The following is a 15,128-nucleotide window of genomic DNA, read 5'->3' as shown; positions in this document are numbered from 1 at the left end:
TTCCCACTGCTGTAACAACCCCCATAAGGCATTTGCCACCATCCATGAGTCAGTATAAAGATAAAGCATTGGCCACCTCTCCCGTTCAGCCACATCTAAGGTCAGCTGGACAGCTTTTACCTCTGCAAACTGACTTGATTCTCCTTTACCTTCAGTGGCCTCTGCGACCTGTCGTGTGGGGCTCCAAACAGCAGCTTTCCATCTCTGATGCTTCCCTTCAATATGAAATGATCCATCAGTGAAAAGAGCATATTTCTTTTCATTTTCTGGTAGTTCGATGTATGGTGGGGCCGCTTTAGCACATGACACCTCTTCTCCTGGTGATGTTCCAAACTTTTTATCTTCAGGCCAGTTCATGATCACTTCTAAAATTCCTGGACGATTGAGGTTCCCCATCCGCGCTTGTTGTCTAATCAATGCAATCCACTTGCTCCAGGTGGCATCGGTAGCATGATGGGTGGAGGGAACCTCCCCTTTCAACATCCGGTTCATCATTGACAGTCGAGGTGCCAGAAAGAGCTGCATTTCAGTACCAGCTACTTCGGCAGCAGCCCGAGCCCCCTTATACGTGGCTAAGATCTCCTTCTCAGTTGGAGTGTAGCACTCTTCAGACCCCTTGTACGCTCAGCTCCAAAATCCCAGGGGTCAGCCTTGGGTCCCTCCTGAGGCTCTTTGCCACAAACTCCAAGTGGGACCTTTCTCCCCAGAAGCAGTATAGAGGATGTTCTTTACATCCTGTCCAGTCCGTACTGGCCCCAGGTCCACGGCACAGGCTATCTCCTGTTTAATCTGTTCAAAAGCCTGCTGCTGCTCTGGGCCCTATGCAAAATCATTCTTCTTCTGCATCACCTGATAAAGGGGGCTTACAATGAGGCTGTAGTTTGGAATGTGCATCCTCCAAAAGCCCACTGCACCCAGGAAAGATTGTGTCTCTTTCTTGCTAGTTGGTGGAGACATGGCAGTGATTTTGTCGATCACTGTTGGGATGTGATGACATCCATCCTGCCACTTTATACCTAAGAACTGAATTTCCTGGGCAGGCCCTTTTACTTTGCTTCACTTAATAGCAAAACTGGCTCATAGAAGAATTTGAATTATTTGCTCTCCAGCACAGCAGCACTCAGTGGGGGTGTGACCTCATTCAGGCCACGGTAGTCTACTGACAGCCTCCATTCTCCACTGGCTTTACGCACTGGCCATATGGAGCTGTTAAAAGGTGAGTGAGTTTTACTGATCACTCCCTGATTCTCCAACTGGCGAATCAAATCATGAATGGGGAGCAAGGAATCCCTGTTGGTGCGATACTGCCGTCTGTGCACTGTCTTTGTAGCAATCGGTACCTGCTGCTCTTTTATTTTTACTCGTAGCAGCCTCACAACAGACAGGTCCTCTGACAGGCCAGGTAAAACAGACAGCTGCTTAATGTTGTCCATATCTACAGCAGCTATCCCAAATGCCCATCGATACCCCTTAGGATACTTGAAATGCCCCCTTCTGAGGTAATCAATACCCAGTATACATGGAGCCCCTGGGCCAGTCACAATAGGATGTTTTTGCCAGTCTTTGCCAGTGAGACTTATTTCAGCCTCCAGCACAGTCAATTCTTGAGAGCCCCCAGTCACTCCAGAAATATGGATTGATTCTGTCCCTTCATGACTGGAGGGCATTAGGGTGCACTGTGCACCAGTATCCACCAGTGCCTTATATTTCTGTGGTTCTGATGTGCCAGGCCATCGAATCCACACAGTCCAATAAACTCTATTATCCCTTCCACTCCCTTGACTGAGGGCAGGGCCCCTCTATTTGTTACCTGTGACAACTGGAGCAGCTGTACTCGTGGTTGATCTGTTTTGTAGTTCTCTCACCCATGCTCATAGTACAGGAGTAGGCTGGTCATGCCACTTCCTCATGTCTTCTCTGTGGTCACGTAGGTAACACCACAAGGAAACACGTGGTGCAATTGTACTGTTGTTCCTTGCTCAAGCTGGAAAGCGCGTATGTCTAATAGCTGAGTTTTTTGATGATACACATGAAGGCTTTATGGTCGTTAATTTCTTTACGATCTCTCACCTTCAACTGAAGCAGCAGCTAGGCCAATTACCAAGTGACACCAAGGTGATGAAGTGGCAAAATGGCGATTTATTGAAACAGACTCATCCTTATATAACCTACGCCTTTTTGTCTACACCCACTGTATTACACGTCACTAAGATTCTTCCAGAATATGGGGAAGGGCCAGTCACATCACAACAAGCTACCGTCCCAGCTGTCCCAACAACGAAGCAACCAGGTAACAAGAGATTCATTCTGGTGCCGTGTGAACTCCTTTCTTACGCCTTCGATTTCAGTCATCTTCAGGGGTTGACAAATAGTAATAGAGATTTCCTCCTCGTCACTCTCTTCTTCATGCCACTTTTCCTTTTGCCTTTCTTGGTGCTGATCCAAACCTGTCAGCTGGATCTTCTGTTGCCTCCTCCTCTACTTCTTTTTTCCGTTCTAGACGTGAGGACATCCATTTCCATTTCTTGCCTTCCACAAGGGCAACTGATATTGTTACTGGTGCCTCCTGTGACTGATCAAAATTGACTTGGGGATTTCCCTTTTTGGCTTGAACCTCAGCTCGGAAAAACTCTCTTTTCGGAACAGTGTTATATAGAGCACGGTAAGCACAAGCCAAGCCCCAAATAAGTCGTACCCCCTGAGATCTATCTAGGCTGCACCATCCCTGACTCAAATACTGGCTTAGTTTCTCAGGATCCCACAGGTGTTCAAGAGTTAAATCCCATGACATTGCGGGCCCCCACGTCTTGGCGAACCTGAAGGCAAAAGGTCAGTGTTCTAGGACAAACAACCACACACCAATATAGTTAATTATAGCTGTGTCCATCTATTGCCTGAAAAGCTGTACTTTTATAGCAAACAAACAAGGGTGTTCAAAAATCACACGCACTAATTGGAAGAAAGCTTCTGCAATAAGAACCCTAAAACCCCGCTTCAAATCCACGAGCCTTTCATTCTTTTGCTAGAGGTGTCCTTGGTTCTCATGCTGTTTATCCTGCTCCGCAGCTGCTGCTCTGTAAAGTGCTTATCTTGATCCATGGCAGCTGCTCTGTAAAATTCTTCTTGTATTACAACAGAATGGCAGTTCCCTGGGGTCTCCAACACACCTCCAGCCAGCTGGCAAATGCTGCTGAGGACCTTCAGGAAAGAAATGCCCTGGGTAGTGACAATGTCCACTGGACAACTGTGAGCCCCACAATGGGTCTCGTACCTTGTGCCATCTTCTGAACACCAGTAGCACGGTGTAGATGCAAGGCCCAGCCAGGCAAAATCAAAACATGCTTCTGGAAGGGGATGCATTCTGAAGAGTCATTACACTAATGAGAGGACCACAAACATTCACTCAGCTAACTCCAAATCTCTGTGCCTTTGCAGGCCTAGGGTCTTGTTTGGTTCACAGAGACATGGTGGGTTGATTCTCAGCTCTGTACTGTAGCAAATGGGGTACAGATTCTGCATGATGGATGGGCAAGGAAGAAGAGAAAAGGCTGCTGCCATCCATGAGAGGGCACTGAGCTCTGCCTGGGGATGGCAGAGGAGCCAGCTGAGAACTGATGGAAAGGGCTCAGAGAGGAGAGCGGCAGATTCTGTTTGCTTCCTGATCAGGAAGAACAAGAAGAGGGGACAGGCAGGAATCTGAGTTACAGCTGGGATGGAATTGTTTTCTTCAGACTGCCTGATATGGTGCAGTGTTTTGGTTCTTGGAGAAAACCATTGATAACACTCTGATGTTTACAGCTGCAGCTAAGCAGTGTTGTACAGAGCCAAGGCCATGGTCAGTGGAGGGCACATGGAGCTGGGAGGGAACAGAGTGAGGACAGCTGACTGATAGTGGCCAAAGGGACGTTCTCTATCAGCTGACAGCAAGCAGAAATTGTATTGAAAGGGGTGGGAGTTCATCTCAGTCTCTTCACTGCCCAGGGTCCAGCTGAGCATCAGTCAGGTGGTGCTGAGCAAGTGCTTGTGCATCAGTTGTTACATACAATTCCATATCAACGGATATATAGCGATAACTATTACTCCTCTTCTTTTATCTCTCTTAGTAAACTGCTTTGTTACAACCCAGAAGTTGTACTTTTTTTCCCAGTTCTCATCCCCATCCCACTGGGAATGGGGCAGTGCACAAAGAACTGTGTGCTGCTGAGCCACATGTTGGGTTCAACAACCACCATCATTTTGGTGCCTGATGTGAGACTCCAAGGGTTGAGATAGCAGCACATCTGTCCTGAGCAGATAGGGCTTTGTGGGAGCTGGAGAAGTGCAGGCCATGGTGCTGATATGTGTGGATGTGCTCCCTATGTGTGGAGCTTGTTGAGTTTTCTCATGAAGCTTCACTGCACAGCTCCTTACTTGGTGCTTGGATGCTGTATTAGGGTATTTATTTTGCTATGCTGTTTGACCTCAGTTTGTAGCATAATAAAATTGACAGCTGAGAAAGTGAAGTTTTGTGCACATTCAGCTCTGTGGTCATCTTTGGGTTTTAGAAGTAATATTGTCGATATAATAAGGAATTACACAATTTACAGTGTCGCCTCTATGAGCCCGGGGGTGTTCAAGGAGTGACTGGATATTGTGTTGAGGGACATGGTTTAGTGGGAGCTCTTGGTAATAGGTGAACGGTTGGACTGGATGATCTTTTAGGCTTTTTCCAACCTTGGTGATTCTATGATTCTAGGACTGAGGTTAAACATTATTCAGGAATATCAGTGAGAGATCTGCCCCAAGGTGAGAAGGCTCTGCATGGCAGGGGGTGTGGGATGGTCTGGGCAGCTGCCTGGAGCGGTGGGCACCCCCAGGGCTTTGGAACTTCATCTCCGAGCAACTGCAGGATCCTGAGAAACTGGTAGAATATTGGGGGCATGTCTGCTGTGGCTCTGGTAATCCCCAAGATACACACATGACTGCAGTGTGCCAGATCCAGAGAGCTGGAAATGCTGACATTGCTGCAGCCTCTGCAACTCCTGGCACAGACCCTGCAGCAGATCCAAGGTTTTGCTACATGCCCTGCGGTTGCTCCAAGCTCTGGGACAGATCCCACTGTCACTCCACCCCTCATAATGAGCTCTGCAGTCACTCCTGCTACAGGTCCTGTAGCTGTTCCAAGTATTTTGATAAGAAAGTGAAACAAATGCCTCCCAAGGGAGTTGCACTGTGCCAGGAGGTTCAGCCCTGTGGTCACTCCAACCCCTCCAATGAGCACAGTGGCTGCTCCAACATAGTCACAGGTCCTGTGGTGATTCCAACTCTGGCAATGAACTCTGAGGTCGCTTCAAGTCCAGCAACAGCCTGAAAGTCAGTACAGCTCCTACAGTGAACCCTATGGCTGTTAAAACCCCTGCAACTAGTCCTGGACTTGCAAACAGATGCACATAGGGATTAGTTCATATATGTTTGCAACTGCATATGTTGTATATGCGTGAAAATACACTAAGTATAATATATATATATATGTATAAATACATTTGTCATGATTATTATCTTTTTCTTTTTCTCTTTATCTCAACCCATAAACCTTAAACCACAGCACTGCCCGAAGTCTCTTACTGATCACATTGGGATTATTCAGTCTGATCCGGTCATGCACTGAAGAGCACCAGAAGATCTTGAGGACTTCTCAGGGAGCAGCTCCTGAGGTATATTCCTTACACCAGCTTTGGAAGAGACATCCAGTTCTCTGGTCCTGACCTGAAGGGGCCCTCTTGTTATGGCAGTGCCAGCAAGGAGACCAGCTCTGACAGACCTGTTCATATTGCTAACAACTGACTGCAGCCCCAGAGTGCTGCTGTAGAGACAACAGGACTGTTGTGAGACACACAGGACCTTCAGGCCTGCACAAATGAGAGGACTTGAGAGCACTATGGCAGTGTAAATGGAGCAGGAATGAAAAGAGCATGTTGTGCTGCTATCTGCGGCTCTACCTCCCCCAGTCCCAGAGAAGGTAGGAAGACAGAAAAGCTAAGGAAAAGTTTACTTTGAAAGTATTTATTTATCTCTTAACCTATTCAGGGAATCTGGTTCCACATTTACACAAGTTATTGGAGTGAGAAAATGGAAAGGAGGTAGGAAGGAAGTGAAATAATTTGCAACATTTTTTTCAGAATGCTGTATAAAACACAATCAAACAACCAAATATGCATAAAACATAAATAACAATCACTGGGAATCCTGTGAGAAAGTTGTGCATTTTATGGAAGCTGGAATAGTGCTTATTGCAACACCTTCCTGAGAGCGTGCTTGATCTCCTGGTTCCTCATGCTGTAGATAATAGGGTTCAGTGTTGGAGGCACCACCGAGTACAGAAGTGCCATCATCAGGTCCATGGTTGGGGATGAGAGTGAAAGGGGCTTCAGGTAGGTAAAAGCAGCAGTGCTGACAAACATGGAGACCACAGCCAGGTGAGGGAGGCACGTGGAGAAGGCTTTGTGCCGTCCCTGCTCAGAGGGCATCCTCAGCACAGCAAGGAAGATCTGCACATAGGACACAACAATGAAAACAAAGCACCCAAATACTAAACTGACACCTAAAAAGATAAACACAACTTACCTGAGATTTGATTCTGAGCAGGAGAGCTTGAGGATCTGGGGGATTTCACAGAAAAATTGGTTGACAACATTGCCTTGGCAGAGAGGCAGTGAAAACGTACTGGCAGTATGCAGAAGGGAATTGAGAACCCCAGTGCCCCAGGCAGCTGCTGCCATGGTGGCACAAGCTCTGCTGTCCATCAAGGTCCCGTAGTGCAGGGGCTTGCAGATGGCAACGTAGCGGTCATAGGACATGATGGTGAGAAGGGAATACTCTGCTGACATGAAGGAGAGAAAGAAAAAGAGCTGTGCAGCACATCCTGCGTTGGAGATGGCCCTTGTGTCCCAGAGGGTGTTGGCCAAGGCTTTGGGGAGAGTGGTGGAGATGCAGCCCAGGTCAAGGAGGGCCAGGTTGAGGAGGAAGAAGTACATGGGGGTGTGCAGGCGGCGGTCGCAGGCTACGGCTGTGCTGATGAGGCCGTTACCCAGGAGGGCAGCCAGGTAGATGCCCAGGAAGAGCCAGAAGTGCAGGAGCTGCAGCTGCCGCGTGTCTGCCAACGGCAGCAGGAGGAACTCGCTGATGGAGCTGCTGTTGGACATCTGCTGTTGTTGGGCTTGGAGTCCTGCTCAGAGTACAGAAGATAATGACAAGTCCAGACCATTCTCAGAGGCACTACTCCTGCTATACTATGAAATGTTTTTATTCTCTTACAACAGTGTACATTTAGCACCATTACTTGCATTTAATTTCATGTATTTAAACATTCCTTAAGCAGAAGCAGCATATGGAGCTCTAACCTTCCTCTTATTTTCTTATGCCTTCTCCCTGGATATTTTCATCTGTTTCATGTCTCATATCTTTACCCCAAGTGCTCTTAGAGCCCTTTACCCCAGCTTCTGTGGCATTCAGTTTCAGTTAGAAAATGCTGCCTGTTTGTAGGATAAGTGAATTATTCATGCCTACAGAAAATGATGATAATTACATCCTTCGAGAAAGGGGAGACTGAAAGCACATCATGTGTGACTGTTCACAAAACAAGCAATTGATTGACGAAAAATTCTCAGAACTCTTATTGCCCCTTTTAGATTTCTGACTCCAAAGCTCTTTGCCTCAGAACAGGAAGTGGAAACCCCCTGCCTTGGCTCTCCTCTTGCAAAGTGCCCTCACAAACATTCAGTTGTGCAGTGGAGCTGTGATCCCCTGCCCCAGGCAGCAGCTGTGGCAGCACAAGCCCTGCCGGGGGGCTCCTTCCCCCCACACGTCTCCCCGCAGCACCCTGGGCAGCTCCCCGGGCAGGCTGAGTGCTGAGCCTGGCAGGCGGCAGAGTCCCATACCCGGCACACAGCCCCTGGGGCACAGCAGGGACCCTGCTCTGCAGGACAGCCCTGGGCACCCGTCTCAGCTGGAGCAGAAAGCTTTTTCCACAGTAAAGAAACATGCAGTGCCTGCAGTCAGATCTCCTATGGGATGTCCCAGTTATAGTTATCCCTTAATTAAAAGCAGCTCATGGTCAGCTGTGAGACTTACCTTGTCATGGTCTGTGAGCAATGCTCCTGCAGAGAGCTCACAGCCCGCTCACACCACACACATCCTGTAAGCTCTCTCCAATTTCTCTCCTCTCCTTCTGTCACCTGCAGGCTGTGCTGTGCACAAGAGCTGCTCCTGGGCACAGATGTCTCACTGCAGCTCTGCCCACTTTTATGAGCTCCCTGTGTCCCAGGAGCCTGGACAAGCAAGCAGCAGATTATGTCATTTTTATCCTTCCCACTCATGTCCCCTGACATGTCCCTGGGTCTTCATGGCCAACAGCTCCTGAAAGACAACAGCAACATGACTGTGCATTGAAATCCACTCAATTAACCACCACATGTCCAGTGGTCAGTGACTGATTGGAGACATATGGGGAGTGCTCCCAGAGTTCGTTTGATGAAACAATAAGGGCACCCAGACAAGGAAGGCGAGGTTTGTACTTTCTCTGTGCAGGACAGTGATCCAGCTGAGGCAGTGCAGGAGTCTCATCCGTTGACAGAAATCCTGGAGCTGAAATGGGATTCAGCTCCCTACACACCCACAGGAGCTGGGATTCCTCTGGTTCAGCTCAGAAGTGCACAAGGAGTTGCCTGCATGTGAGCTCCTGCTCTGAGTCCTCGGTCCTTCAGCTGGGAGGCAGCTGCTCACACACAGACACTGGGTGATGCCCAAGGTGCCTGGGCTGTTCCTGATGTGTGCCAGTGCTTGTAAACCGTGTGGGAAATCCCTGAGATAGACAGCTCCTTCCTGGGCTTCAGCTGAGGGCCAGAGAGGGGATAGCACTGGCTGTCTGGTGAATTCACATGCAGCTACAAGAGCAGCACAGGGCCTTCAGCAAAGCCATGCCCATGGTGTGTCCGTGCTGCTACGTCACCTCCAAGACCCACGATCGGTCTAATGTTTGTGTGCCACCTTCTGCACACTGATACCATAGATGAGCTATCCAGTCAGGCTATGTCCAGTGATGCTTTTCAATTAGGATATTTACTTCTGTGCTTTTGCACTAATGCAAACACCAACACACAAGAAGCTCGAAATCTTGGTAGAGCTGCTGGCCTGAGCTCCTGTTTGGACCATGGGGACACAGTTTAATGGTTTCCACAACTGCACTGTAGCACAAGGGGGATACCGAGTCTTTAGGATGGATGGGTGAGGAGATAAAGAAGGGTGACTGCCCTCTGTGAGAGTGCACTGAGCTCTGCCTGGGGATGGAAGAGCAGACAGGTCAGAGCTTATGGAAATGGCCAACAGAGGAGACCATCAGTGTCTTTTCCTGTCTTCCTGATCAGGGAGAGTCAATGGAAGGTGCCCTCTGCAGACAGATGGGAATCTGATGTTGTCTGTCCCTTGTCCCATTTGGTGGCCTTTGTCACTCCATTATCTGCGGCAGGGACAGCACAGCAGGGCATGTGCCATCCAGCAGATCCATGGAGAGCACAGATGGCAGCTTCTTGACCAAGCCATGGAGGAACCAAAGAGGAGAGGTGCTCTGCTGGATCTCATACTCTCCGGCATGGAAGGACTTGTGGGAACTGTGAAGGTCAAAGGGGCATCAGGCCATGTGCAAGATGCAAATGTGTCTCTTTTAATTTATTTATTTATTTTGAGGCTGTAAGCTTAATAGTTGATCATAAATGTCAATAAAACTGAAACAAATAATTGAAAACAAAGATGGAAATCAATGAAAATGTGTTAACCCTTCTCAACATGAAAAATTCTCATGAGTCTTGTTCCATTTTAAGTTGTATATATGAATCTTTGAGGTGATTTGATGTCTTTTTTTTTTTCTTTTACTGAAACTACAATGTTTTCCAGAACTGTGTTCGCTGGACACAAATGTCTTCAGATTCAGAGACACAGACAGTGGTGCCAGTGCCAATGCCCTGTGACTATAGCCCGGTGCCCAGCACTACTCTTCCCTGCTGCCTATTTGATGTGCCTCATCCTCCAAGTTTTTTCAGCTCTCCTAAAGAAATGGCCATGGTTAAGGGCATGTTTTCAGCAGGCCATTTGGGCACAAACTACTCCCACTGCCCTCCAGATTTCTCCATCCCTTGCTCCTTGTTCAGTCAGATACCTCCCAATTATCTGTCTGATTTCTGACTTTCAGGGGGATTACTGGAATTTGTTCCATCTCCCCAAAGTCTGATGGAATGTATTGTCAACTCCTTCACTGTGATTTGATCTATCCTTTCCTATATATTCTTTTTCTTTTTCTTCTTATACTTTTTCTTTTTCTCAATCACTGTCTCTTTTTTATTAAGGCACGAAGTCTGAAAGATGTTCATTAATGTCAGTAAAAGTGAAAAACAGAGTTGAAGACAAAGGTAGAAATCAATGAGAATGTGTTAACCCATCTCAATGTGTGAAATACTCACAAGTCCTGATCAGTTTTAAGTTGATACCTCTCAACTACCTGGCTGATCTATCCCAGGAAGATTACTGGAATTTGCTCCATCTCCCAGAGTCTGATGGCCTCTGTTGTCAACTACTTCACTGTGATTCAATCTATCCTATCCTACCTCAGTATAAATCATTTCTTTTAAAAATATTCCATATGAAAATCAAACTTCAATAGATGCAGCTTGAACATGGCATGCAGTTGATCACTGTGTTTTACTGTTCATTCAATTGCATCACCTTTCCTTCCATTTGCTGGCCAGATAAAAAAGAGAAATCTTTCCTTGTCCATGTGCAGCTGGTTCTCTGAGGAAAGCCAGTGGGAGTTGGTGCAAAGCAGTTTTAACACTGAGCGGATGAATGCAGAGGAGAAGAGTGATGTGAAGAAAAGTGATGCAAGTCCCATAGGTCCATTGTGAGCAGAAATTGTGTGGGGAGGTTGAGAAGGACCTTTGTCAACACAGTAACAGTACAGAACTCATTGGGACATCCTGGATTGGTATCAGTTGCACAGTGCTGCTTTAAACCCAGCTATAAATAAAGAGACATTAAATTTATAATGGATTCTTTCTCTTTAAGCTCTCTCCAGATATCCCTCCTTTTTGCTGAACAAGTTCTGATAACCTGAAGAAGATAACAAGATGGCATAAGGCACAGGAGATTCTTTAGGTTATAATTGTCCCAGGGCACATTTGATGCTGAGTTGATCAACCTCCAGTGCAGAGAGAAGTTTGCACAAAGTGCTCAACAAGACAAAGTCAGAAGTAACAGTGAAGTTTCTTGGAGTATTAATGGGCCCACTGAGGAACATTAACAAGCAAGCTTCCCAAGGGACTTGTTAGAGAAGATAACTGGAAGCCATGACTACAGGCAGGCAAAGGCACTGGCATGCTAAGAAACCTCTCCTTTGCCTTACGAAGCAGACAGGTCAAGCCCTGATTACAACACCAGTGGTAGAGAGATCCTGTCTCTCATGTTGGCTCCTGGCATTTCCTGGGGCAATGGGTTGGAGGTCTGTATGATGTTAAATGAAAGACGTGGGGACAGAAGATCCCAGGCTCTACATGTGGTGCAAGGACACTGTGAGGTTCATGTCCCATATGAGACCTATGTTTCATTGCAGGATGTGAGAAGGGATGTGAGAAGGGCCCAGTGTGAACAAGCAGTCAATCCCTGTGAAACTCTGAACTTCAGATCTCTCAGTTCCAGTGCCCTCCTGTGCACATTCTCCCAGAGTTTGAAGTCCTTTATGTTCTGTGGTGCCCAGAAGTGCACCTAGTGCTGCTAGTGAGGCAGTAGCAATGCAGAGCAGAGAGGGACGATCCTTTCCCTCACCCAGCTGGCAATAAGTTGCTTCATGCACTCCAGGGGACTGTTGTCTTTCCTGGCTGCCTTGGCACACTGCTGACTCACATTCAGTGTGATGCTGACCAGCACCCCAACCCTTTCCAGTCAGACTCCTCTCCAGTGTCCCATATCCAGTCAGTGTGTATGTCCAGCGTTGCCCCTACCCAGGTGCACAATCAGGCACTTGTTCTTGTTATACTTTATGCACTTGGTGCTTAGTACCAACTGGTACCCACTTCTCTGACTTGTCCACATCTCTCTGCAAGTCCTCTCCACCCTCAGTGGAGGCAACAGCACCTCCTCATCTGGTCTCATCAGCAAACTTGCTCAGAACATCTTCTACTCCTGCATTCAAGTCATCTGCATAAACATGTAAGGAAAGTGGCCCCAAAATGGAACCCTGGGGACCCCGACAGTGACCATCTACCAGCCTGATGGAACCCACTGACTATAATCCTTTGGGACATAACTACTGGCCAACTGCTCACCCACCACATTGTGTTTCTGTCTAGCCATATGCAGAACATTCTGTCCAGAAGGTTGTTGTGAGAAACAGTATCAAAATCTCCACTGAAATCCTCAAGGATTACATCAACTGGCTTCCCTTGGTCAACTAAACGGATAACTGTGTCACAAAATGAGCTTAAATTAAACAGGACCTTCGCCTCACAAACTTGTGTTGGCTGCGACCAATGACAGAATTGTCCTTCAGCTGTTTTTCCATAACTCCCACCATCATTTTCTCCATAATTTTACCAGGCTCTGGACTGACAGGTCCATAATTGCCCATGTCATCTTTCTTGCTCTTCCTTACAACAAGACAACATTTGCCAGCTTCCTGTCAGCTGGTATGACCCTAGACTTCTTTAGATGCAATTGAAATTAGAGCCCAGAGCACACAAAAGTGTCATCATTGAAAGAAAGTAGATGTGCCATAGCTTTGCAATGCCTTGAACTCCAGAGTATGCCACAAATTGAGTAGAGGGGAAGATTTGCCTCTTCTGTAGTGAACTCATTCATTTGGTAAGCAGAATAACACTACCTGATACATGGGGACTGTGTCTCTGCTCTGCTCTGCTCAGCTCACAGGGCAGCGGTGCAGGGTGTTGCTCTCATGTCAGTGCAGGTAAACTCACTTTAACCCTTTTTCCTCTGTAAATGCTTCCTCTGTTTCTATGCTCAGATACACTTCCAAATTCCCTCAAGTACACTTTCATAAATAATTAACAATTACACTTTCTTATACCATCAAAACAGTTTGTCAAACAATACAGTTCTTCAGTTCACATAAACTCCCTTAATACAGTCTGTATTCTTCAGTTATAAACACGGTGCCACAGAACCAGCACTGATTGAACCACCTCCCTCACACACTTCCTCGCAAGCAGTACATAGTATTACATAAATGGGTTGACACTCATTGGTCGGGTGGAATGTACACCTCTCCTCAGGACAATCTTACTAATCTACAGAGTACAAACTCCCGTCTTCTTACATACAAGCAGAAAGTACTTATGAGTGGACAGACAACACAGTCTTTCACTTTGTCCGTGTCTGGCCATTTCCCTCACAGGAGGAAGGAAACATGGATCGGGACTCGGCACTCACCCTGCAGCTGTTCTGTGTCTCACTCACACCACACTCACTCTGACATTTAGATCAAAAACCATGGTTTATTCATACTACACAATGCTGACAACATTTTCTAGCTGGAATCTTAATAACACTCGTACTCTGGTCGACCAGTTGCAAACGTTAGTGTTTTTCCCAGAGTCGGCTTGACACACAGTACCAAACACTTAAAGCAGATGATAATATTGAACATACAACCTATAAGCCCCGTGATTACACCTTGGAGAACCCAGGCTACCATTTGACAGGCTATCCTCTATATCCCATACCCGTAGGAGAGACCAACCTAGGTCCCTCCTATTGCCAACCACCTAGGAGAGAGCATTTGTTCTTGTTTCCATTCATATGACATACAGTTCCCTTTCATAGGAACTCACCCAAGGAGTCTTCCTACCCCAGCTGGCAACCAAAGCCATGAGCTCACCTCCCTGGGAGCAGCACGTATGGCTGTAAACTGTGTAGGATGTCTCCTCAAGACATATGGGCTCCACTTACCATACACATACCTGGTCCACCTATGGGTGGTCCTTGTCTGTCCCTGCAGTGATCAGGTGAGGAAGGGAGTCCTTCAGAGAAATCTCAGGGTGCGCCAAAAGTGTCTCCCTCTCAGCTGGTCCTGCAGCGAACAGAGCTGGTCCCACCTGGGCCGCCAAATTGACTACAGGAATTGAACTCTATAACCTCTATAACTGATACAGTCTCCCATGACATACTTATACCAAAGTTGAGGAAGTATGGGATAGGTGAGTGGACAGTGAAGTGGGTCGAGAATTGGCTGACTGGCAGAGTGCAGAGGGTTGTTGTTGGCGGTGCAGTGTCTGGCTGCAGGGCTGTAACTAGCGGCGTCCCCCAGGGGTCTGTGCTGGGTCCGGTCTTGTTCAACATCTTCATCAACGACCACCCTCAGCAAGTTTGCTGAAGACACGAAGTTGGGAGGATTGGCTGACACACCTGAAGGCTGTGATGCCATTCAGCGAGACCTGGACAGGCTGGAGAGCTGGGCAGTAAGAAACCAGATGAGGTTTAACAAAAGCAAGTGTAGAGTCTTGCACCTGGGTAGAAATAATTGCATGCACCAGTACAGGCTGGGGGAAGAGCTGCTGGAGAGGAGCTCTGCTGAGAGGGACCTGGGTGTCCTGGTGGACGACACATTGGCCATGAGGCAGCAGTGTGCCCTTGTAGCCAAAAAAGCCAATGGCATCCTGGGGTGCATTAAAAAGAGCATTTTTCTTCAGACTGCCTGCTATGGTGCACTGTTTTGGTTCTAGGAGAAAACCACTGATAGCACTCTGGTGTTTACAGCTGCTGCTAAGCAGTGTTGTACGGAGCCAAGGCCATGGTCAGTGGAGGGCACATGGAGCTGGGAGGGAACAGAGTGAGGACAGCTGACTGATAGTGGCCAAAGGGGCGTTCTCTATCAGCTGACAGCAAGCAGAAATTGTATTGAAAGGGGTGGGAGTTCATCTCAGTATCTTGACTGCCCAGGTCCCAGCTGAGCATCAGTCTGGTGGTGCTGAGCAAGTGCTTGTTTATCCGCTGTTACATACAATTCCATATCAACGGATATATAGTGATAACTATTACACCTCTCCTTTTATCTCTCTTAGTAAATTGCTTTGTTACAACCCACAAGCTGT

Source organism: Coturnix japonica, chromosome W (assembly GCF_054131305.1).
Source record: "Coturnix japonica strain WE chromosome W, WE-NBRP24, whole genome shotgun sequence".
Taxonomy (NCBI): Eukaryota; Metazoa; Chordata; class Aves; order Galliformes; family Phasianidae; genus Coturnix; species Coturnix japonica.
This window is presented reverse-complemented; position numbering follows the sequence as displayed.